Genomic DNA, 23,994 nt, shown 5'->3' on the forward strand with positions numbered 1-23,994 from the left:
ATTGTTTCTGAAAAAACCCGCTTCGCCGTCCAGACGACTCCGGGCTATTTGGCGTTTTAGGATTTTCCCACTCTGGGACCCGTTTTCAAAAAATACCGGTTTCACCCCTTGAAAAAGCCAGCTCCGTCTGGACGCGAGGCCGAAACGATAAAGTATTTATGCAGATCTGACAAAAACGTACTCGTGTGGACGGGGCACCAGTCGCTGCCCTCCACTCACATTACCTTTTCTACAGCACGAAACATTTAGTCAAACGCAGCACTGATGTCGAGGGGTTTGTATTGGAGCGGAGGACAAATGGCCGTGTCAGCAAGGGGCACGCACTTTTGTTAAGTTGCAACTTGGCATTAAAAATATCAGTGTGAACATGTTCTCAATAAATTGCCGTCATTTTCTAAGCGGCAAGCTTTAGCTCAGTCACTACAGGTGCTTGCATTGAGTAGCCTATTGAAAACAATCCTGTCATACACTTGTCCCATCTTAACTTTTCATTGAAGATGGGACGTTTTAGCGATACGGCCCCTGGTGTTTACAGTTAACTGCAGTAGGCTGTGTGTTGATATTGCATACTGCTACGGACTAGGCACTTTTCTTCGAAGTGAGCCACAGAGACCTCATACTGCAATTGTTTTCCAGCTACCGATATTACGGTTACATGGCTGCTAATTGTGCACAGCCATTGGGAATGGGATCGCTGGAGCTGAGCTGATTAGCCGCTAAGCTAATATAGCAACTGTCTGATGCTAAGTAACATCAGTGAGTAACCAGGTTTTAGTTCAGATCTTGTGTAATTATTATTATTATTATTATTACTACTACATTGACATTAATATTCACCAGACTAATCAACTATCGACTTCACTCATGTGCCGTGCTCTTGTTTCTTTGATAGTCAAGAATTTCCTTGATGTTACGTACCTGGTTAACATCGTAGTAAAATGTAATCCAACACTGAGACTTTTCTTTCGCCGAGTGGCAGCTGTCTTCAACTGGGGCGGGAGGGCGGGACATGACTGAATGGGTGTTTCTGATTTGTCAGCTGTCGTCCTTACACCGCATGGCATGCCCCAAGCGTTTACAACACAGAATTCCAGGTTCTCCGCTCCAAAATGATTGATTTTTTTTAACCGACAACCAAAAAAAATTAACCGGCTGACGTTGATTCGGTCAACCATCAGTCAAACGGTCATCGGTTAACATCCCTACTCCCTAGGCAGGCTTTCATTCTCTTTTCCGCTGGCAGGAGAGTCGAGTCTGCCATGTTTGCTCACGCTGACTTGTTTTGCTTAAAAGTAGGTCAAACATCGCACGATGATTACGTGATATCGTTGCTCACTTGCTTCGGCAACCTTCGGAATTGTAAAACGCGGGACGCTTTTTATCTTGGCAGTGTGTGTACAGCAGCGAAACATAGCACACCTCCAACAGCAAGAATCAGAACACTCTGTCCAGAATTCAACTCTGCACTCAGAACCTTTAAGTTCTGATTATTATGTGATAGTAAGTCATTATTATCAGAACTTAAGTGACAATTATAAAAAACTCTCATATTTCATTTGAGATAGCAAGTCATAATTGAGATACCAAGTCATTATTATGGGATAGGAACTCATTACTATAAAATAGAAAGCCATTTGTGAGCTCTTGCCTATGAAAGAAACTCACAATTATGTAAAATTTTCTCATTACTCTGAGATATTAAGCGATAGCTGAAAGCATTTGCTCATTATTATGACATAGTATCTAATAATTAAGAGATCATCTTCTTTCAGCTGCTCCTGTCAGGGGTCGCCATAGCAGATAATGTCCCTCCATCTCCTCTGTATCTTTTTTCTGTCACACCAACCATCCTCATGTCCTCCTTCACCACATCCATAAATCTCATCTTTAGTCTTCCTCTTTTCCTTCTACCTGGCATCTCCAGCATCCTTTTCCCAATATACCTTGGATCTCTCTTCTGTACGTGTCCAAAACATCTCAATCTTGCCTCTCTCACTTTGCCTCCAAGCCGTCCTACATGTGCTGTCCCTCTAATATATCTCACAATTATGACTTTGTGAGCATGTTCTCATTATTATGGCATGTGTCACTTCATTTTTCCCCCTCAAGTGGCTTCCATAGATGGATTGTTTTTGTCAGCTGGTAAATTATTTCCCCATTTTCCTTATTGCTTGACGAAACAGATAGATCAATAAACAAGTTAGAGACTCCCTAATTCCCTTACTCCTGTGTTATTTTCTTAAAAACAACTTGTCTATGATGTTGCATTTTTTTTGCAACAACTCAGAAGCTGTTTCCATCCACCAGCTGGCGAAGACAGTCTCCCAGTTTGACCAGCTCAGCCTGTGTTTTGGCAGCTGGATTTTTCCACAGGATTATGAATAACAGGGAGAGAGACAAAGCTAAATCAAATCGTAAATGTCTGAACCTGTCAAGTATTTCAGCTTGGTGTGTTTCTACTGAAAAGTGTGGATGGGAGGCTGTGTGCTCTTCTCCAGATGTCCTGCAGCTCCTCACAGCTGGTTAGAGATAAACTGGTTCTGAGAAGTGTCTGGGCTTGGTGTCTCTCTCTGTCTGTCTGTCCATCCCCCACCACTCTCCCTGTCCTCCCTCCATTTCTCCCCTCTCTCTTGCTCTGTCTGTCCCCCGTCTGTTTGTCTGCCCCCCCGTCCTCCCATCTGTCCCCCTCTATCTCTGTCCTCTCTCCCCCTGTCCCCATCTGTTGGCCCCCCTCTCCCTGTCCTCCCTCCCTGTTGTCCCCTCTCTTTGCCCCATCTCCCTCTGTTTGTCCCCTCTCTCTCACTGTCTGTTTGCCTGTCCCCCTCTCTCCATATGACCCTCTTCTCTATCTGTCCCCCTCTCCATGTCCCTCTCCCTCTTCTCTCTGCCCCCTCTCCATCTGTCCCCCTCTCCCTCTTCTCAATCTGTCCCCCTCTCCCTCTTCTCAATCTGTCCCCCTCTCCAAATGTCCCTCTCCCTCTTCTCAATCTGTCCCCCCTCTCCATATGCCCCCTCCCTCTTCTCTATCTGTCCGCCCCTCCCTGTCCTTCCTGGTACCTCCACCCTCTCTGTCCCTCCCCCACTCTCTCTGTCCCCCCTCCCTCCCCCACTCTCTCTGTCCCCCCCTCCCTCCCCCACTCTCTCTGTCCCCCCCTCCCTCCCCCACTCTCTCTGTCCCCCCCTCCCTCCCCCACTCTCTCTGTCCCCCCTCCCTCCTCCACTCTCTCTGTCCCCCCTCCCTCCTCCACTCTCTCTGTCCCCCCTCCCTCCTCCACTCTCTCTGTCCCCCCTCCCTCCTCCACTCTCTCTGTCCCCCCCCTCCCTCCTCCACTCTCTCTGTCCCCCCCCTCCCTCCTCCACTCTCTCTGTCCCCCCCCCTCCCTCCTCCACTCTCTCTGTCCCCCCCCCTCCCTCCTCCACTCTCTCTGTCCCCCCCCTCCCTCCTCCACTCTCTGTCCCCCCCCTCCCTCCTCCACTCTCTCTGTCCCCCCCTCCCTCCTCCACTCTCTCTGTCCCCCCCTCCCTCCTCCACTCTCTCTGTCCCCCCCTCCCTCCTCCACTCTCTCTGTCCCCCCCTCCCTCCTCCACTCTCTCTGTCCCCCCTCCCTCCTCCACTCTCTCTGTCCCCCCTCCCTCCTCCACTCTCTCTGTCCCCCCTCCCTCCTCCACTCTCTCTGTCCCCCCTCCCTCCTCCACTCTCTCTGTCCCCCCTCCTTCCTCCACTCTCTCTGTCCCCCCTCCTTCCTCCACTCTCTTTGTCCCCCCCTCCTTCCTCCACTCTCTCCCCCCTCCCTCCTCCACTCTCTCTGTCCCTCCTCCACTCTCTCTGTCCCCCCTCCACTCTCTCTGTCCCCCCTCCACTCTCTCTGTCCCCCCTCCACTCTCTCTGTCCCCCCTCCACACTCTCTGTCCCCCCTCCCTCCTCATCCCTCCGCTCTCACTGTCCCCCCTCCCTCTCTGTCCCCCCTCCCCGTTCCTCCTCCACTCTCTCTGTCCCCCCTCCACTCTCTCTGTCCCCCCTCCCTCCTCATCCCTCCGCTCTCACTGTCCCCCCTCCCTCTCTGTCCCCCCTCCCCGTTCCTCCTCCACTCTCTCTGTCCCTCCTCCACTCTCTCTGTCCCCCTCCCTCCTCATCCCTCCACTCTCTGTCCCCCCATTCCTCCTCATCCCACCACTCTCTCTGCCCCCCCTCCCTCATCCCCCCCTCCCTTGCCCCCTGATCTGACCCCTCTCTGTCTCCCCCCTTTCACCCCCTCCCTCTCCCTGTCCCCTTACTCTATCCCCCAATCCCCCTACCCCTCCCCGTCCCTCCTCCCCTACCTCTCCACTCTCTCTGCCCCGTCCCTCCACCCTCTCTGTCCCTCCCCTTCCCTTCCCTCCTCATCTCACCCTCCCCATCCCCCCTCCCCTACCCCTCAACTCTCTCTGCCCCGTCCCTCCACCCTCTCTGTCCCTCCCCGTTCCTCCTCCACTCTCTCTGTCCCCCCTCCCCGTTCCTCCTCCACTCTCTCTGTCCCCCGTTCCTCCTCCACTCTCTCTATCCCCCTCCCTCCTCATTCCTCCACTCTCTCTGTCCCCCCGTTCCTCCTAATCCCTCCACTTTCTCTGTCCCCCCGTTCCTCCTAATCCCTCCACTTTCTCTGTCCCCCCTCCCTCGTCCCCCTCTCCCTGCCACCCCAATCTGACCCCTCTCTGTCTCCCCCTCCTTGTCACCCCTCTCCCTGTCCCCTTACTCTGTCCCCCCTCCCCGTCCCTCCGCTCTCTCTGCCCCCCGTCCCTCCTCGTCCCTCCGCTCTCTCTGCCCCCCGTCCCTCCTCGTCCCTCCGCTCTCTCTGCCCCCCGTCCCTCCACTCTCTCTGCCCCCCGTCCCTCCACTCTCTCTGCCCCGTCCCTCCTCGTCCCTCCGCTCTCTCTGCCCCGTCCCTCCTCGTCTCTCCGCTCTCTCTGCCCCCCATCCCTCCGCGTCCCTCCGCTCTCTCTGCCCCCCGTCCCTCCGCGTCCCTCCGCTCTCTCTGCCCCCCGTCCCTCCGCGTCCCTCCGCTCTCTCTGCCCCCGTCCCTCCTCGTCCCTCCGCTCTCTCTGCCCCCCGTCCCTCCTCGTCCCTCCGCTCTCTCTGCCCCGTCCCTCCTCGTCCCTCCGCTCTCTCTGCCCCCCGTCCCTCCTCGTCCCTCCGCTCTCTCTGCCCCCGTCCCTCCTCGTCCCTCCGCTCTCTCTCTGTCCCCACGTCCCTCCTCGTCCCTCCGCTCTCTCTGTCCCCCCCGTCCCTCCGCTCTCTCTGTCCCCCGTCCCTCCGCTCTCTCTGTCCCCACATCCCTCCTCGTCCCTCCGCTCTCTCTGTCCCCCGTCCCTCCGCTCTCTCTGTCCCCACATCCCTCCTCGTCCCTCCACTCTCTCTGTCCCCACGTCCCTCCTCGTCCCTCTGCTCTCTCTGTCCCCCCACTCTCTGTCCCCCCATCCTTCCTCGTCCCTCCGCCCTCTCTGTCCCCCCGTTCCTCCGCCCTCTCTGTCCCCCGTCCCTCCTCCCTCTCTGTCCCCCCCGTCCCTCCTCGTCCCTCCGCTCTCTGTCCCCCCGTCCCTCCTCGTCCCTCCGCCCTCTCTGTCCCCCCGTCCCTCCGCCCTCTCTGTCCCCCGTCCCTCCGCCCTCTCTGTCCCCCGTCCCTCCGCCCTCTCTGTCCCCCGTACCTCGTCCCTCCGCTCTCTCTGTCCCCCGTCCCTCCTTGTCCCTCCGCTCTCTCTGTCCCCCCGTACCTCCTCGTCCCTCCGCTCTCTGTCCCCCCATCCTTCCGCTCTCTCTGTCCCCACGTCCCTCCTCGTCCCTCCACTCTCTCTGACCACACATCCCTCCTCGTCCCTCCACTCTCTCTGTCCCCACATCCCTCCTCGTCCCTCTGCTCTCTCTGTCCCCCGTCCCTCCTTGTCCCTCCACTCTCTCTGACCACACATCCCTCCTCGTCCCTCCACTCTCTCTGTCCCCACATCCCTCCTCGTCCCTCTGCTCTCTCTGTCCCCCCGTCCCTCCTCATCCCTTCGCTCTCTGTCCCCCCACCCTTCCTCGTCCCTCCGCTCTCTCTGTCCCCCCGTCCCTCCTCGTCCCTCTCTGTCCCCCCGTTCCTCCGCCCTCTCTGTCCCCCGTCCCTCCGCCCTCTCTGTCCCCCGTCCCTCCGCCCTCTCTGTCCCCGTACCTCCACCCTCTCTGTCCCCCGTCCCTCATTGTCCCTCCGCTCTCTCTGTCCCCCCATCCCTCCTTGTCCCTCCGCTCTCTCTGTCCCCCCATACTTCCTCGTCCCTCCGCTCTCGGTCCCCCCATCCTTCCGCTCTCTCTGTCCCCCCGTCCCTCCTCGTCCCTCCACTCTCTCTGACCACACATCCCTCCTCGTCCCTCCGCTCTCTCTGTCCCCACATCCCTCCTCGTCCCTGTGCTCTCTCTGTCCCCCCGTCCCTCCTCGTCCCTCCGTTCTCTGTCCCCCCGTCCCTCGTCGTCCCTCCGCTCTGTCCCCCCGTCCTTCCTTGTCCCTCCTCCCTCTCTGTCCCCCCGTCCCTCCTCGTCCCTCCGCTCTCTCTGTCCCCCGTCCCTCCGCTCTCTCTGCCCCTCGTCCCTCCGCTCTCTCTGCCCCCCCCTCGTCCCTCCGCTCTCTCTGTCCCCCCCCTCGTCCCTCCGCTCTCTCTGCCCCCCCCTCGTCCCTCCGCTCTCTCTGCCCCCCCCCTCGTCCCTCCGCTCTCTCTGCCCCCCCCTCGTCCCTCCGCTCTCTCTGCCCCCCCTCGTCCCTCCGTTCTCTCTGCCCCCCCTCGTCCCTCCGCTCTCTCTGTCCCCCCCTCGTCCCTCCGCTCTCTCTGTCCCCCCCTCGTCCCTCCGCTCTCTCTGTCCCCCCCTCGTCCCTCCGCTCTCTCTGTCCCCCCCTCGTCCCTCCGATCTCTCTGTCCCCCCCTCGTCCCTCCGATCTCTCTGCCCCCCCCTCGTCCCTCCGCTCTCTCTGTCCCCCCCGTCCCTCCGCTCTCTCTGTCCCCCCCTCGTCCCTCCGCTCTCTCTGTCCCCCCCTCGTCCCTCCGCTCTCTCTGTCCCCCCCTCGTCCCTCCGCTCTCTCTGTCCCTCCTCGTCCCTCCGCTCTCTCTGTCCCCCCTTCCTCCACTCTCTCTGTCCCCCCGTCCCTCCTCGTCCCTCCGCTCTCTGTCCCCCCGTCCCTCCTCGTCCCTCCGCTCTCTGTCCCCCCGTCCCTCCTCGTCCCTCCGCTCTCTGTCCCCCCGTCCCTCCTCGTCCCTCCGCTCTCTCTGTCCCCCGTCCCTCCTCGTCCCTCCGCTCTCTCTGTCCCCCGTCCCTCCTCTCTCTCTGTCCCCCCGTCCCTCCTCGTCCCTCCGCTCTCTCTGTCCCCCCCTCGTCCCTCCGCTCTCTCTGTCCCCCCCTCGTCCCTCCGCTCTCTCTGTCCCCCCCTCGTCCCTCCGCTCTCTCTGTCCCCCCCTCGTCCCTCCGCTCTCTCTGTCCCCCCCTCGTCCCTCCGCTCTCTCTGTCCCCCCCTCGTCCCTCCGCTCTCTCTGTCCCCCCCTCGTCCCTCCGCTCTCTCTGTCCCCCCCTCGTCCCTCCGCTCTCTCTGTCCCCCCCTCGTCCCTCCGCTCTCTCTGTCCCCCCCTCGTCCCTCCGCTCTCTCTGTCCCCCCCTCGTCCCTCCGCTCTCTCTGTCCCCCCCTCGTCCCTCCGCTCTCTCTGTCCCCCCCTCGTCCCTCCGCTCTCTCTGTCCCCCCCTCGTCCCTCCGCTCTCTCTGTCCCCCCCTCGTCCCTCCGCTCTCTCTGTCCCCCCCTCGTCCCTCCGCTCTCTCTGTCCCCCCCTCGTCCCTCCGCTCTCTCTGTCCCCCCCTCGTCCCTCCGCTCTCTCTGTCCCCCCCTCGTCCCTCCGCTCTCTCTGTCCCCCCCTCGTCCCTCCGCTCTCTCTGTCCCCCCCTCGTCCCTCCGCTCTCTCTGTCCCCCCCTCGTCCCTCCGCTCTCTCTGTCCCCCCCTCGTCCCTCCGCTCTCTCTGTCCCCCCCTCGTCCCTCCGCTCTCTCTGTCCCCCCCTCGTCCCTCCGCTCTCTCTGTCCCCCCCTCGTCCCTCCGCTCTCTCTGTCCCCCCCTCGTCCCTCCGCTCTCTCTGTCCCCCCCTCGTCCCTCCGCTCTCTCTGTCCCCCCCTCGTCCCTCCGCTCTCTCTGTCCCCCCCTCGTCCCTCCGCTCTCTCTGTCCCCCCCTCGTCCCTCCGCTCTCTCTGTCCCCCCCTCGTCCCTCCGCTCTCTCTGTCCCCCCCTCGTCCCTCCGCTCTCTCTGTCCCCCCCTCGTCCCTCCGCTCTCTCTGTCCCCCCCTCGTCCCTCCGCTCTCTCTGTCCCCCCCTCGTCCCTCCGCTCTCTCTGTCCCCCCTCGTCCCTCCGCTCTCTGTCCCCCCCTCGTCCCTCCGCTCTCTCTGTCCTCCCCTCGTCCCTCCGCTCTCTCTGTCCCCCCCTCGTCCCTCCGCTCTCTGTCCCCCCCTTCCTCCGCTCTCTCTGTCCCCCCCTCGTCCCTCCGCTCTCTCTGTCCCCCCCTCGTCCCTCCGCTCTCTCTGTCCCCCCTCGTCCCTCCGCTCTCTCTGTCCCCCCCTCGTCCCTCCGCTCTCTCTGTCCCTCCTCGTCCCTCCGCTCTCTCTGTCCCCCCTTCCTCCACTCTCTCTGTCCCCCCGTCCCTCCTCGTCCCTCCGCTCTCTCTGTCCCCCCCTCGTCCCTCCGCTCTCTCTGTCCCCCCCTCGTCCCTCCGCTCTCTCTGTCCCCCCTCGTCCCTCCGCTCTCTGTCCCCCCCTCGTCCCTCCGCTCTCTCTGTCCCCCCCTCGTCCCTCCGCTCTCTCTGTCCCCCCTCGTCCCTCCGCTCTCTCTGTCCCCCCCTCGTCCCTCCGCTCTCTCTGTCCTCCCCTCGTCCCTCCGCTCTCTCTGTCCCCCCCTCGTCCCTCCGCTCTCTCTGTCCCCCCTCGTCCCTCCGCTCTCTCTGTCCCCCCCTCGTCCCTCCGCTCTCTCTGTCCCTCCTCGTCCCTCCGCTCTCTCTGTCCCCCCTTCCTCCACTCTCTCTGTCCCCCCGTCCCTCCTCGTCCCTCCGCTCTCTCTGTCCCCCCCTCGTCCCTCCGCTCTCTCTGTCCCCCCCTCGTCCCTCCGCTCTCTCTGTCCCCCCCTCGTCCCTCCGCTCTCTCTGTCCCCCCCTCGTCCCTCCGCTCTCTCTGTCCCCCCCTCGTCCCTCCGCTCTCTCTGTCCCCCCCTCGTCCCTCCGCTCTCTCTGTCCCCCCCTCGTCCCTCCGCTCTCTCTGTCCCCCCCTCGTCCCTCCGCTCTCTCTGTCCCCCCCTCGTCCCTCCGCTCTCTCTGTCCCCCCCTCGTCCCTCCGCTCTCTCTGTCCCCCCCTCGTCCCTCCGCTCTCTCTGTCCCCCCCTCGTCCCTCCGCTCTCTCTGTCCCCCCCTCGTCCCTCCGCTCTCTCTGTCCCCCCCTCGTCCCTCCGCTCTCTCTGTCCCCCCCTCGTCCCTCCGCTCTCTCTGTCCCCCCCTCGTCCCTCCGCTCTCTCTGTCCCCCCCTCGTCCCTCCGCTCTCTCTGTCCCCCCCTCGTCCCTCCGCTCTCTCTGTCCCCCCCTCGTCCCTCCGCTCTCTCTGTCCCCCCCTCGTCCCTCCGCTCTCTCTGTCCCCCCCTCGTCCCTCCGCTCTCTCTGTCCCCCCCTCGTCCCTCCGCTCTCTGTCCCCCCCTCGTCCCTCCGCTCTCTCTGTCCTCCCCTCGTCCCTCCGCTCTCTCTGTCCCCCCCTCGTCCCTCCGCTCTCTGTCCCCCCCTTCCTCCGCTCTCTCTGTCCCCCCCTCGTCCCTCCGCTCTCTCTGTCCCCCCCCTCGTCCCTCCGCTCTCTCTGTCCCCCCTCGTCCCTCCGCTCTCTGTCCCCCCCTCGTCCCTCCGCTCTCTCTGTCCCCCCTCGTCCCTCCGCTCTCTGTCCCCCCCTCGTCCCTCCGCTCTCTCTGTCCTCCCCTCGTCCCTCCGCTCTCTCTGTCCCCCCCTCGTCCCTCCGCTCTCTCTGTCCCCCCCTCGTCCCTCCGCTCTCTCTGTCCCCCCCTCGTCCCTCCGCTCTCTCTGTCCCCCCTCTCTCTCTGTCCCCCCGTCCCTCCTCGTCCCTCCGCTCTCTCTGTCCCCCCGTCCCTCCGCTCTCTCTGTCCCCCCGTCCCTCCTCGTCCCTCCGCTCTCTCTGTCCCCCCGTCCCTCCTCGTCCCTCCGCTCTCTCTGTCCCCCCGTCCCTCCTCGTCCCTCCGCTGTCTCTCTCCCCTGTCCCTCCTCGTCCCTCCGCTCTCTCTGTCCCCTCCTCGTCCCTCCGCTCTCTCTGTCCCCCCCTCGTCCCTCCGCTCTCTCTGTCCCCCCCTCGTCCCTCCGCTCTCTCTGTCCCCCCCTCGTCCCTCCGCTCTCTCTGTCCCCCCCTCGTCCCTCCGCTCTCTCTGTCCCCCCCTCGTCCCTCCGCTCTCTCTGTCCCCCCCTCGTCCCTCCGCTCTCTCTGTCCCCCCCTCGTCCCTCCGCTCTCTCTGTCCCCCCCTCGTCCCTCCGCTCTCTCTGTCCCCCCCTCGTCCCTCCGCTCTCTCTGTCCCCCCCTCGTCCCTCCGCTCTCTCTGTCCCCCCCTCGTCCCTCCGCTCTCTCTGTCCCCCCTCGTCCCTCCGCTCTCTCTGTCCCCCCCTCGTCCCTCCGCTCTCTCTGTCCCCCCCTCGTCCCTCCGCTCTCTCTGTCCCCCCCTCGTCCCTCCGCTCTCTCTGTCCCCCCCTCGTCCCTCCGCTCTCTCTGTCCCCCCTCGTCCCTCCGCTCTCTGTCCCCCCCTCGTCCCTCCGCTCTCTCTGTCCTCCCCTCGTAACTCCGCTCTCTCTGTCCCCCCCTCGTCCCTCCGCTCTCTGTCCCCCCCTTCCTCCGCTCTCTCTGTCCCCCCCTCGTCCCTCCGCTCTCTCTGTCCCCCCCTCGTCCCTCCGCTCTCTCTGTCCCCCCCTCGTCCCTCCGCTCTCTCTGTCCCCCCTCGTCCCTCCGCTCTCTGTCCCCCCCTCGTCCCTCCGCTCTCTCTGTCCTCCCCTCGTCCCTCCGCTCTCTCTGTCCCCCCCTCGTCCCTCCGCTCTCTGTCCCCCCCTTCCTCCGCTCTCTCTGTCCCCCCCTCGTCCCTCCGCTCTCTCTGTCCCCCCCTCGTCCCTCCGCTCTCTCTGTCCCCCCCTCGTCCCTCCGCTCTCTCTGTCCCCCCTCGTCCCTCCGCTCTCTGTCCCCCCCTCGTCCCTCCGCTCTCTCTGTCCTCCCCTCGTCCCTCCGCTCTCTCTGTCCCCCCCTCGTCCCTCCGCTCTCTCTGTCCCCCCCTCGTCCCTCCGCTCTCTCTGTCCCCCCCTCGTCCCTCCGCTCTCTCTGTCCCCCCCTCGTCCCTCCGCTCTCTCTGTCCCCCCCTCGTCCCTCCGCTCTCTCTGTCCCCCCCTCGTCCCTCCGCTCTCTCTGTCCCCCCCTCGTCCCTCCGCTCTCTCTGTCCCCCCCTCGTCCCTCCGCTCTCTCTGTCCCCCCCTCGTCCCTCCGCTCTCTCTGTCCCCCCCTCGTCCCTCCGCTCTCTCTGTCCCCCCCTCGTCCCTCCGCTCTCTCTGTCCCCCCCTCGTCCCTCCGCTCTCTCTGTCCCCCCCTCGTCCCTCCGCTCTCTCTGTCCCCCCCTCGTCCCTCCGCTCTCTCTGTCCCCCCCTCGTCCCTCCGCTCTCTCTGTCCCCCCCTCGTCCCTCCGCTCTCTCTGTCCCCCCCTCGTCCCTCCGCTCTCTCTGTCCCCCCCTCGTCCCTCCGCTCTCTCTGTCCCCCCTCGTCCCTCCGCTCTCTCTGTCCCCCCTCGTCCCTCCGCTCTCTGTCCCCCCCTCGTCCCTCCGCTCTCTCTGTCCTCCCCTCGTCCCTCCGCTCTCTCTGTCCCCCCCTCGTCCCTCCGCTCTCTCTGTCCCCCCCTCGTCCCTCCGCTCTCTGTCCCCCCCTCGTCCCTCCGCTCTCTCTGTCCTCCCCTCGTCCCTCCGCTCTCTCTGTCCCCCCCTCGTCCCTCCGCTCTCTCTGTCCTCCCCTCGTCCCTCCGCTCTCTCTGTCCCCCCCTCGTCCCTCCGCTCTCTGTCCCCCCCTTCCTCCGCTCTCTCTGTCCCCCCTCGTCCCTCCGCTCTCTGTCCCCCCCTCGTCCCTCCGCTCTCTCTGTCCTCCCCTCGTCCCTCCGCTCTCTCTGTCCCCCCCTCGTCCCTCCGCTCTCTCTGTCCCCCCCTCGTCCCTCCGCTCTCTCTGTCCCCCCCTCGTCCCTCCGCTCTCTCTGTCCCCCCCTCGTCCCTCCGCTCTCTCTGTCCCCCCCTCGTCCCTCCGCTCTCTCTGTCCCCCCTCTCGTCCCTCCGCTCTCTCTGTCCCCCCCTCGTCCCTCCGCTCTCTCTGTCCCCCCCTCGTCCCTCCGCTCTCTCTGTCCCCCCCTCGTCCCTCCGCTCTCTCTGTCCCCCCCTCGTCCCTCCGCTCTCTCTGTCCCCCCGTCCCTCCTCGTCCCTCCGCTCTCTCTGTCCCCCCCTTCCTCCACTCTCTCTGTCCCCCCGTCCCTCCTCGTCCCTCCGCTCTCTGTCCCCCCATCCCTCCTCGTCCCTCCGCTCTCTGTCCCCCCATCCCTCCTCGTCCCTCCGCTCTCTGTCCCCCCGTCCCTCCTCGTCCCTCCGCTCTCTCTGTCCCCCGTCCCTCCTCATCCCTCCGCTCTCTCTGTCCCCCCGTCCCTCCTCATCCCTCCGCTCTCTCTGTCCCCCATCCCTCCTCTCTCTCTGTCCCCCCGTCCCTCCTCGTCCCTCCGCTCTCTCTGTCCCCCCGTCCCTCCGCTCTCTCTGTCCCCCCGTCCCTCCTCGTCCCTCCGCTCTCTCTGTCCCCCCGTCCCTCCTCGTCCCTCCGCTCTCTCTGTCCCCCCGTCCCTCCTCGTCCCTCCGCTCTCTCTGTCCCCCCGTCCCTCCTCGTCCCTCCGCTCTCTCTGTCCCCCCCTTCCTCCACTCTCTCTGTCCCCCCGTCCCTCCTCGTCCCTCCGCTCTCTGTCCCCCCGTCCCTCCTCGTCCCTCCGCTCTCTGTCCCCCCATCCCTCCTCGTCCCTCCGCTCTCTGTCCCCCCATCCCTCCTCGTCCCTCCGCTCTCTGTCCCCCCATCCCTCCTCGTCCCTCCGCTCTCTGTCCCCCCGTCCCTCCTTGTCCCTCCGCTCTCTCTGTCCCCCGTCCCTCCTCGTCCCTCCGCTCTCTCTGTCCCCCCGTCCCTCCTCGTCCCTCCGCTCTCTGTCCCCCCGTCCCTCCTCGTCCCTCCGCTCTCTGTCCCCCCATCCCTCCTCGTCCCTCCGCTCTCTGTCCCCCCATCCCTCCTCGTCCCTCCGCTCTCTGTCCCCCCGTCCCTCCTTGTCCCTCCGCTCTCTCTGTCCCCGTCCCTCCTCATCCCTCCGCTCTCTCTGTCCCCCATCCCTCCTCTCTCTCTGTCCCCCCGTCCCTCCTCGTCCCTCCGCTCTCTCTGTCCCCCCGTCCCTCCGCTCTCTCTGTCCCCCCGTCCCTCCTCGTCCCTCCGCTCTCTCTGTCCCCCCGTCCCTCCTCGTCCCTCCGCTCTCTCTGTCCCCCCGTCCCTCCTCGTCCCTCCGCTCTCTCTGTCCCCTGTCCCTCCTCGTCCCTCCGCTCTCTCTGTCCCCCCCTCCCTCCTCGTCCCTCCGCTCTCTCTGTCTCCCGTCCCTCCTCGTCCCTCCGCTCTCTCTGTCCCCCGTCCCCCTCGTCCCTCCACTCTCTCTGTCCCCCCGTCCCTCCGCTCTCTCTGTCCCCCCGTCCCTCCGCTCTCTCTGTCCCCCCGTCCCTCCTCGTCCCTCCGCTCTCTCTGTCCCCCCGTCCCTCCGCTCTCTCTGTCCCCCCGTCCCTCCTCGTCCCTCCGCTCTCTCTGTCCCCCCGTCCCTCCTCGTCCCTCCGCTCTCTCTGTCCCCTGTCCCTCCTCGTCCCTCCGCTCTCTCTGTCCCCCCCTCCCTCCTCGTCCCTCCGCTCTCTCTGTCTCCCCCTCCCTCCTCGTCCCTCCGCTCTCTCTGTCCCCCCGTCCCTCCTCGTCCCTCCGCTCTCTCTGTCCCCCCGTCCCTCCTCGTCCCTCCGCTCTCTCTGTCCCCCCGTCCCTCCTCGTCCCTCCGCTCTCTCTGTCCCCTGTCCCTCCTCGTCCCTCCGCTCTCTCTGTCCCCCCCTCCCTCCTCGTCCCTCCGCTCTCTCTGTCTCCCGTCCCTCCTCGTCCCTCCGCTCTCTCTGTCCCCCGTCCCCCTCGTCCCTCCACTCTCTCTGTCCCCCCGTCCCTCCGCTCTCTCTGTCCCCCCGTCCCTCCGCTCTCTCTGTCCCCCCGTCCCTCCTCGTCCCTCCGCTCTCTCTGTCCCCCCGTCCCTCCTCGTCCCTCCGCTCTCTCTGTCCCCCCGTCCCTCCTCGTCCCTCCGCTCTCTCTGTCCCCTGTCCCTCCTCGTCCCTCCGCTCTCTCTGTCCCCCCCTCCCTCCTCGTCCCTCCGCTCTCTCTGTCTCCCGTCCCTCCTCGTCCCTCCGCTCTCTCTGTCCCCCGTCCCCCTCGTCCCTCCGCTCTCTCTGTCCCCCCGTCCCTCCGCTCTCTCTGTCCCCCCGTCCCTCCGCTCTCTCTGTCCCCCCGTCCCTCCTCGTCCCTCCGCTCTCTCTGTCCCCCCGTCCCTCCTCGTCCCTCCGCTCTCTCTGTCCCCTGTCCCTCCTCGTCCCTCCGCTCTCTCTGTCCCCCCCTCCCTCCTCGTCCCTCCGCTCTCTCTGTCTCCCCCTCCCTCCTCGTCCCTCCGCTCTCTCTGTCTCCCGTCCCTCCTCGTCCCTCCGCTCTCTCTGTCCCCCGTCCCCCTCGTCCCTCCGCTCTCTCTGTCCCCCCTCGTCCCTCCGCTCTCTCTGTCCCCCCTCGTCCCTCCGCTCTCTCTGTCCCCCCTCGTCCCTCCGCTCTCTCTGTCCCCCCTCGTCCCTCCGCTCTCTCTGTCCCCCCTCGTCCCTCCGCTCTCTCTGTCCCCCCTCGTCCCTCCGCTCTCTCTGTCCCCCCTCGTCCCTCCGCTCTCTCTGTCCCCCCTCGTCCCTCCGCTCTCTCTGTCCCCCCTCGTCCCTCCGCTCTCTCTGTCCCCCCTCGTCCCTCCGCTCTCTCTGTCCCCCCTCGTCCCTCCGCTCTCTCTGTCCCCCCTCGTCCCTCCGCTCTCTCTGTCCCCCCTCGTCCCTCCGCTCTCTCTGTCCCCCCTCGTCCCTCCGCTCTCTCTGTCCCCCCTCGTCCCTCCGCTCTCTCTGTCCCCCCTCGTCCCTCCGCTCTCTCTGTCCCCCCTCGTCCCTCCGCTCTCTCTGTCCCCCCTCGTCCCTCCGCTCTCTCTGTCCCCCCTCGTCCCTCCGCTCTCTCTGTCCCCCCTCGTCCCTCCGCTCTCTCTGTCCCCCCTCGTCCCTCCGCTCTCTCTGTCCCCCCTCGTCCCTCCGCTCTCTCTGTCCCCCCTCGTCCCTCCGCTCTCTCTGTCCCCCCTCGTCCCTCCGCTCTCTCTGTCCCCCCTCGTCCCTCCGCTCTCTCTGTCCCCCCTCGTCCCTCCGCTCTCTCTGTCCCCCCTCGTCCCTCCGCTCTCTCTGTCCCCCCTCGTCCCTCCGCTCTCTCTGTCCCCCCCCGTCCCTCCGCTCTCTCTGTCCCCCCCTCGTCCCTCCGCTCTCTCTGTCCCCCCCTCGTCCCTCCGCTCTCTCTGTCCCCCCCTCGTCCCTCCGCTCTCTCTGTCCCCCCCTCGTCCCTCCGCTCTCTCTGTCCCCCCCTCGTCCCTCCGCTCTCTCTGTCCCCCCCTCGTCCCTCCGCTCTCTCTGTCCCCCCCTCGTCCCTCCGCTCTCTCTGTCCCCCCCTCGTCCCTCCGCTCTCTCTGTCCCCCCCCTCGTCCCTCCGCTCTCTCTGTCCCCCCCTCGTCCCTCCGCTCTCTGTCCCCCCTCGTCCCTCGGCTCTCTGTCCCCCCCTCGTCCCTCCGCTCTCTCTGTCCTCCCCTCGTCCCTCCGCTCTCTCTGTCCCCCCCTCGTCCCTCCGCTCTCTGTCCCCCCCTTCCTCCGCTCTCTCTGTCCCCCCGTCCCTCCTCGTCCCTCTGCTCTCTGTCCCCCGTCCCTCCGCTCTCTGTCCCCCGTCCCTCCGCTCTCTGTCCCCCCGTCCCTCCTCATCCCTCCGCTCTCTCTGTCCCCCGTCCCTCCTCGTCCCTCCGCTCTCTCTGTCCCCCATCCCTCCTCTCTCTCTGTCCCCCCGTCCCTCCTCGTCCCTCCGCTCTCTCTGTCCCCGTCCCTCCTCGTCCCTCCGCCCTCTCTGTCCCCCCGTTCCTCCGCCCTCTCTGTCCCCTGTACCTCCTCGTCCCTCCGCCCTCACTGTCCCCCTGTCCCTCCTCGTCCCTCCGCTCTCTCTGTCCCCCCGTTCCTCCTCGTCCCTCCGCTCTCTCTGTCCCCGTTCATCTTTGTCCCTCCGCTCTGTCCCCCGTTCCTCCTCGTCCCTCCGCTCTGTCCCCCGTTCCTCCTCGTCCCTCCACTCTCTGTCCCCCCGTTCCTCCTCGTCCCTCCACTCTGTCCCCCCGTTCCTCTTCGTCCTTCCACTCTCTGTCCCCCGTTCCTCCTCGTCCCTCCACTCTCTGTCCCCCCGTTCCTCCTCGTCCCTCCACTCTCTGTCCCCCCGTTCCTCCTCGTCCCTCCATTCTCTGTCCCCCCGTTCCTCCTCGTCCCTCCATTCTGTCCCCCCGTTCCTCCTCGTCCCTCCATTCTCTGTCCCCCCGTTCCTCCTCGTCCCTCCATTCTCTGTCCCCCGTTCCTCCTCATCCCTCCATTCTCTGTCCCCCCGTTCCTCCTCATCCCTCCATTCTCTGTCCCCCCGTTCCTCCTCATCCCTCCATTCTGTCCCCCGTTCCTCCTCATCCCTCCATTCTCTGTCCCCCCGTTCCTCCTCATCCCTCCATTCTGTCCCCCGTTCCTTCTCATCTCTCCATTCTGTCCCCCGTTCCTCCTCACCCCTCCACCCTCTCTGTCCCCCCGTTCCTCCTCATCCCTCCATTCTGTCCCCCGTTCCTCCTCATCCCTCCATTCTGTCCCCCGTTCCTCCTCATCCCTCCATTCTCTGTCCCCCCGTTCCTCCTCATCCCTCCATTCTGTCCCCCGTTCCTTCTCATCTCTCCATTCTGTCCCCCGTTCCTTCTCATCTCTCCATTCTGTCCCCCGTTCCTCCTCACCCCTCCACCCTCTCTGTCCCCCCGTTCCTCCTCACCCCTCCACCCTCTCTGTCCCCCCGTTCCTCCTCACCCCTCCACCCTCTCTGTCCCCCCGTTCCTCCTCACCCCTCCACCCTCTCTGTCCCCCCGTTCCTCCTCACCCCTCCACCCTCTCTGTCCCCCCGTTCCTCCTCACCCCTCCACCCTCTCTGTCCGCCCGTTCCTCCTCACCCCTCCACCCTCTCTGTCCCCCCGTTCCTCCTCACCCCTCCACCCTCTCTGTCCCCCCGTTCCTCCTCACCCCTCCACCCTCTCTGTCCCCCCGTTCCTCCTCACCGCTCCACCCTCTCTGTCCCCCCGTTCCTCCTCACCCCTCCACCCTCTCTGTCCCCCCCGTTCCTCCTCACCGCTCCACCCTCTCTGTCCCCCCGTTCCTCCTCACCGTTCCACCCTCTCTGTCCCCCGTTCCTCCTCACCCCTCCATCCCCCCCACTCTCTCTGTCCCGTCTGTCCTCCCCCGCCCACCCGCTCTCTCTGTCCCCCCGTTCCTCCTCACCCCTCCACCCTCTGTCCCCCCGTTCCTCCTCACCCCTCCACCCTCTCTGTCCCCCGTTCCTCATCACCCCTCCACCCTCTCTGTCCCCCGTTCCTCATCACCCCTCCACCCTCTCTGTCCCCCGTTCCTCATCACCCCTCCACCCTCTCTGTCCCCCGTTCCTCCTCACCCCTCCACCCTCTCTGTCCCCCGTTCCTCCTCACCCCTCCACCCTCTCTGTCCCCCGTTCCTCCTCACCCCTCCACCCTCTCTGTCCCCCGTTCCTCCTCACCCCTCCATCCCCCCACTCTCTCTGTCCCGTCTGTCCTCCCCCGCCCACCCGCTCTCTCTGTCCCCCCCACTCTCTCTGTCCCCCACCACCCCATCCGAGTCCCCGTCCCTGCCCTCCCATCCTCACTCTGTCTGTCCCCCCTCTCTGTACATACTTTGCTTTAACACAGACATACCAGGAGAGAATACCTTATTAAGCAACCACACCTTATTCACCAATACAGCACCGTACCGAGCTACGAACATAAATAAATAAATAAATAAATAATTACCTTAATGTAATTTATTAACGTCCAGAGCACAAAATTACAATTACATGACCATTTCCACATTTGAAATGACACGAGCCCCCAGAAATGTACGTGAATCCTCCTTTTCAGATCATTTCTTTATCCGTATTAACGCGCCGCTCGGGTTTAGCTCTCTTCAGCTTTATTTACTGAACCGCGGCCGTTTGCAGACAGTTCGCTTCCTGCAACTCACTTACCGACAGTTTTCTCCAGCGAACAGATCCGACCCAGTCGGGGTAGAAAAGCAGCAGTAAACGCGCCCTGACTCGGCACCGGCCTGGCTGTGCAGCAGCTAGCTAGCGTTACTAAGCAAAACACGCTGAGCGTGAACATAAACACCAACTTACTCCACACATTTCCACGGCTTTTTATACACAGCACAGTCAGTCACGCATCGAGTGGGACAAGAACAAGCGCCCTGCCGTCACTCGCACTTCCCTGCAATGACCCGGTTATCCAGATAAACCGGCAGTAAAACAGTTCGTTATCACCAGCTGCCCGAACAACACGCAGCTTGGCCATTCCACCTGGCTCAGCTAGCATGCCCGTGTGTTAGCCCGCTAGGCGACCTGTTTACTCCCAGTAGCGAGCGTTACTGGGAGAAGCTGCAGCGCTACTGGTGTTGCTGTACATGCTAACTTTGTTGTTGTTTTAGAAAAGCACAGTGATAGCGCCTGAAGCTGAGAACATGAACCCAGAGGATCAGGAGTCCAGCGCAATGGAAAGCTGTAAGATGATAGAGGAGAATTGTAAATGTGTTTACCGATTATCAGGAACAATAGCTGCGGGTCCACTCGCCCTGCTGAACTGGAAGAACTCCGCTAATGTTTCAGTCATCAATCCGATCTGGGTGACTTTCACTCCACACACCGCCTCCCTTCTGCTTCGCTCTGCTTTGTTGTAAACGATCTGAACTGATGGTGAAGCAGTAAACAAACCCGCCAGCTGAGCTTCCCTTTCTGTTTAACCTGCCACCAAAATACAAGTCCCTGAAGAACTGCGCGCGCACTCTCTCCCTCCCTCTCCCCAATCTCTCTCTCTCCCCCAATCTCTGTCTCTCCCTCCCTCTCCCCAATCTCTCTCTCTCTCCCTAATCTCTCTCTCCCCCAATCTCTCTCTCTCCCCCAATCTCTCTCTCTCTCCCTGCCTGTCTGTCTCTCCTCTCTCTCTCCCCAATCTCTCTCTGTCTGTCCCCCTCTCTCTGTCCTCTCTATTCCCTATGTCTGTTCTCTCTCTCTCCGTCTGTCCCCTCTCTCTCTGTCTCTCTCTCTCTGTCTGTCTCTTTCTGTCCCCCTCTCTCTGTCCTCTCTATTCCCTCTGTCTCTTCTCTCTCTCTCCCCAATCTGTCTGTCCCCTCTCTGTCTCTCTCTCTGTCTGTCCTCTCTCTCTCTCCCCAATCTCTCTCTGTCTGTCTGTCCTCTCTCTCTATCGCTCTCTCTGTCCTGTGTGTTTGTCTGTTCTCTCCCTCTCTCAATCTGTCGTCCCCCTCTCTCTGTCCTTGCCCTCTATCTGTCCTCTCTATTCCCTCTGTTTGTTCTCTCTCTCCCTGTCTGTCCCCTCTCTCTCTTTTTCTCTCTCTGTCTGTCCCCCTCTCTGTCTCTTTCTGTCCCCACTGTCCTCCCTCTCTCTCTGTCTCTTTCTGTCCCCGTCCTCCCCTCTCTCTCTGTCTCTTTCTGTCCCCCCTGTCCTCCCTCTCTCTCTGTCCCCCCTGTCCTCCCTCTCTCTCTGTCCTCCCCTCTCTCTGTCCCCCTGTCCTCCCCTCTCTCTGTCCCCCTGTCCTCCCCTCTCTCTGTCCCCCTGTCCTCCCCTCTCTCTGTCCTCTCTGTTCTCTCTCCCTGTCTGTTCTCTCTCTCCCTCTCTGTCCCCCTCTCTCTGCCTGTCCCCCTGTCCTCGTCCTCTCTATTCCCTCTGTCTGTTCTCTCTCTCTCTCTCTGTCCCCCCTCTCTCTGTACTCCCCCTCTATCTGTTCTCTGTGTGTGTGTGTCCCCTCTCTTCTTCTTCCTTTTTAATGGCAGTTGGCAAACAACTTTTGGAAGCATTACCGCCACCTACCGAAATGGAGTGTGAGTCTGGATATCTAAGTAATGCTAAAAAAAAATTCTTCTAATCAGACCAGATTCTTCCAAGAAGTGAAACAAAAACCTAAAGCAAACGTCGCCTGAATTTTTCTGAAGAATTGTATTTATTCTTAAAGGCACGCTTTCTGCCTCTAGCTCTTGGATAAGTTGCTGCCTCTCCTGTTCAAACTTTGTACAGTATTCTATAACATGCTCTATGGTCTCAGCAGCATTCATACATTCATTCATACACTTTCCATCAGCATGCTTTTTTAAAAGAAATAGAGTACTGTCCCAATCAGTGTGCCCAAACCTCATCCTAGAGATAATATCTTCCTCGTGAGTGGATCTAGCAGTTGGTCTTGCACCGCCCACAAACGTTTGAATACTGTAATATTTCCTACCAGTGTTAGCATTATTCCAGTCACTTTGCCATTTTTCCTTGGACTTTGACTTGACTATGGTTTTAATTTCAGATTTACTATAATGAATATCCATAGTGATCTCAGGAGATTCACATGCCTACTTAGCTTTCTTATCAGCTAGTTCATTACCTCGTACTCCAAAATGAGCTGGGACCCATAAAAAACTGACATTTGTATCAGAGTTTAATAGTCTACTTATCATCTGCACAATTTCTAAAACAATGTCCTGTCTGGACTGAGACATAGCACTCTGGATGCTCATCAATGCAGATGCAGAGTCTGATGCAATTAGCACCCCATTCCTTGGCCTGTTGCTCTCAACCCAGGACAGGGTGATAAGAATAGCTACTAGCTCAGCTGTGTAAACTGCAAGATTACTCAGTCTTTCTTTTTTACAGATCTTGAGGCTAGGTATTACAAATGCAACACCAACTTTACCTTCTATTGACTTTGATGCATCTGTAAATACTACAAGTTTATCTTCATACACATCTCTAATATGGTACTCAACTATATCTCTGTTGATTTCCTTGTTCATTTTCAATTCTAACAGGTCTAGGTCAACTAGAGGCTTTCTCAATAGCCACAATGGAACAGCTGGATAAGACACTGATGGACACATGTTAAGCAACTGGAGGCCCATTTCACTTGCTTTCTGAGATATAATCCACCCAAAGCTTCTAACTTGAGACTTATCTCTCTCTTAGCAGTGAATTAAAGAAGAATAACTTATATGATCTCCCTTTTGCCCTCTAAGGTTAGCCCAATAAACCAGGGTTAACTGATCCCTCCTGATATGAAGAGGCATTTCACCCATCTCAACCTGAATTGCATTAACTGGGGTAGTTTTCATAGCACCACAACATAGCCTCAAAGCTTTATGTTGAATAACATCCAACTTAGGCAGCACGGTGGTGTAGTGGTTAGCACTGTCGCCTCACAGCAAGAAGGTCCGGATTCGAGCCCCGTGGCCGGCGAGGGCCTTTCTGTGCGGAGTTTGCATGTTCTCCCCGTGTCCGCATGGGTTTCCTCCGGGTGCTCCGGTTTCCCCCACAGTCCAAAGACATGCAGGTTCGGTTAACTGGTGACTCTAAATTGACCGTAGGTGTGAGTGTGAATGGTTGTCTGTGTCTATGTGTCAGCCCTGTGATGACCTGGCGACTTGTCCAGGGTGTACCCCGCCTTTCGCCCGTAGTCAGCTGGGATAGGCTCCAGCTTGCCTGCGACCCTGTAGAAGGATAAAGCGGCTAGAGATGATGAGATGAGATGAACATCCAACTTAATTAAGAGTGACTTATATGCAGATCTGTAAGCCACACACCCATAGTCAAATACAGATCTCATCTCATTATCATTATCTCTAACCACTTTATTCTGTTCTACAGGGTCGCAGGCAAGCTGGAGCCTATCCCAGCTGACTACGGGCAAAAGGCGGGGTACACCCTGGACAAGTCGCCAGGTCATCACAGAGCTGGCACACAGACACAGACAACCATTCACACCTACGGTCAATTTAGAGTCACCAGTTAACCGAACCTGCATGTCTTTGGACTGTGGGGGAAACCGGAGCACCCGGAGGAAACCCACATGGGGAGAACATGCAAACTCTGCACAGAAAGGCCCTCCCCGGCCACAGGGCTCGAACTTGGACCTTCTTGCTGTGAGGCGACAGCGCTAACCACTACACCACCGTGCCGCCCTAAATACAGATCTAATGAGGCTAATGTAAATAGTTTTCAAGGCTGGCCTATTTGCACCCCAATCCACCCCACGCAAGCATCGCATCACATTTAACACTTTTTTACATTTCTCTATCATCTTCTGTATATGCACCCCCTCTCTCCCACTCTCTCTTTCTGCTCTCTGTCTGTCCCCCTCTGTCTGTCCCACTCTCTCTCTCTCTGTTTGTCTGTCTCCCCTCTCTCTCTGTCTGCCCCCTCTCTCTCTCTCTCTCTCTCTGTATGTATGTATGTCTGTCCCCCCGTTTGTCTCTCTCTTTTTCTGTGTGTGTGTGTGTGTGTGCACGCACATGCACGTGTGCTGACTCCTTATTTTACACAGTCAGCATTTCAGTCTTCAAATCAGAATATATATTTGGTTAATATTTATCCAGTCACTATCTTCAGTAACTACTTTATCCTGCTCAAGGTCAAGGTAGAGTGGAGTCTGTTCTGAGTACACTGGACATCCGGACCTTATTTTACACAGTCAGCATTTCAGTCTTCAAATCACAATATGTGTGTGTGGGTGTGTGTGCACGCACACGCACTCCTCTCAACTTCACGTGTCAAACAGGTTTGCTCTCCGTAGTGATGCACCCACTGAGAAACCTGAAAGGGCTCTGGTTATAGGGGACTCTATCATACGGCATGTGAAATTAGCTCAGCCTTTAGGGGCACCAGCAGCTTTAGTCAGGTGTATACCAGGAGCCGGACATAGCAGGTAATCTTAGGGTCCTAGGCAAGCACTGTTAGGACTGGGACTGTTTTGGCCTCTAGAGGCCGCTGTTATTTCCATCTTGTCATGTTTGTTTTGGCCTCTAGAGGCCGCCACTGTGTTTTTGTGTTTGTCTTCTTTGCCTGTTTCCTGCCCTGCCCTATTCCTTAATTAGTGTGTGTATAAATACCCCTCTGTTTGTTCCCTTGTCACGGAGTCTTTTTCCTATGCTATGCTGTTAGTGCTAGTTCCCTCTGTCCCATGTACCTTGCCTGTGTCTTTGTATTCTTGGTTTTTGCTTCTTTCTTTTGGACTTTGTGGATTTTGTTTTGACCTTTGGATCTTCTGTGCGTTTGAGTTTTTGCCTCTTCTTTTCTCATTTGGATTTTGGACTTTGAACCTTGGGATATTTTATTTCTGTTTATCTTCTGAGCTTTGGATTATTCTTTTTGTTTTTTTCCCTTGGATTGTACATATTGTAAATAAACTTTTTTGATACTTTTCTACTTCTGCCTCACACCTCTGCACTTGAGTCATCCCCCTGGTGGCCTAGTGGGGGTTTGCTGGATTACCACACCAGCGAACCAGGTTCAAAACCCTAACAGAAAGACTCCGTCATGACCGACTCAGCAGAGGCTTCTTCATCTGTCTACCCAGCCAACCTTCAGGGAATGATGGCTGCGTTAACACGCCTCGGATCATGGACGGACTCTCGCAAGCCAACGTGAGACCCTTGCTCGCCACGAGGTACTGCTTCAGCAGATTGGGAAAACCCTGGCACAGCTGAC

At 60.9% G+C, this 23,994-nt stretch overlaps 1 protein-coding gene across 3 annotated transcripts in view; it reads right to left on the minus strand.

Annotated features, from left to right (window-relative positions):
* The window catches only part of ankib1b (ankyrin repeat and IBR domain containing 1b), a 161,228-nt gene extending 141,964 nt beyond the window's left edge, over nucleotides 1-19,264 (minus strand). For 2 of the 3 annotated variants that reach the window (XM_060921740.1, XM_060921738.1), the window contains exon 1: nucleotides 19,052-19,264. The gene's annotated coding sequence lies outside the window, so the exon portion shown is untranslated. Of the gene's footprint in view, nucleotides 1-18,485; nucleotides 18,949-19,051 lie in introns of those variants that run through there. The other variant, XM_060921739.1, reaches the window with a different exon arrangement.
* Nucleotides 19,265-23,994: the final 4,730 nt, after the last annotated feature.

The sequence above is a fragment of the Neoarius graeffei genome, chromosome 5, assembly GCF_027579695.1.
Source record: "Neoarius graeffei isolate fNeoGra1 chromosome 5, fNeoGra1.pri, whole genome shotgun sequence".
Taxonomy (NCBI): domain Eukaryota; kingdom Metazoa; phylum Chordata; class Actinopteri; order Siluriformes; family Ariidae; genus Neoarius; species Neoarius graeffei.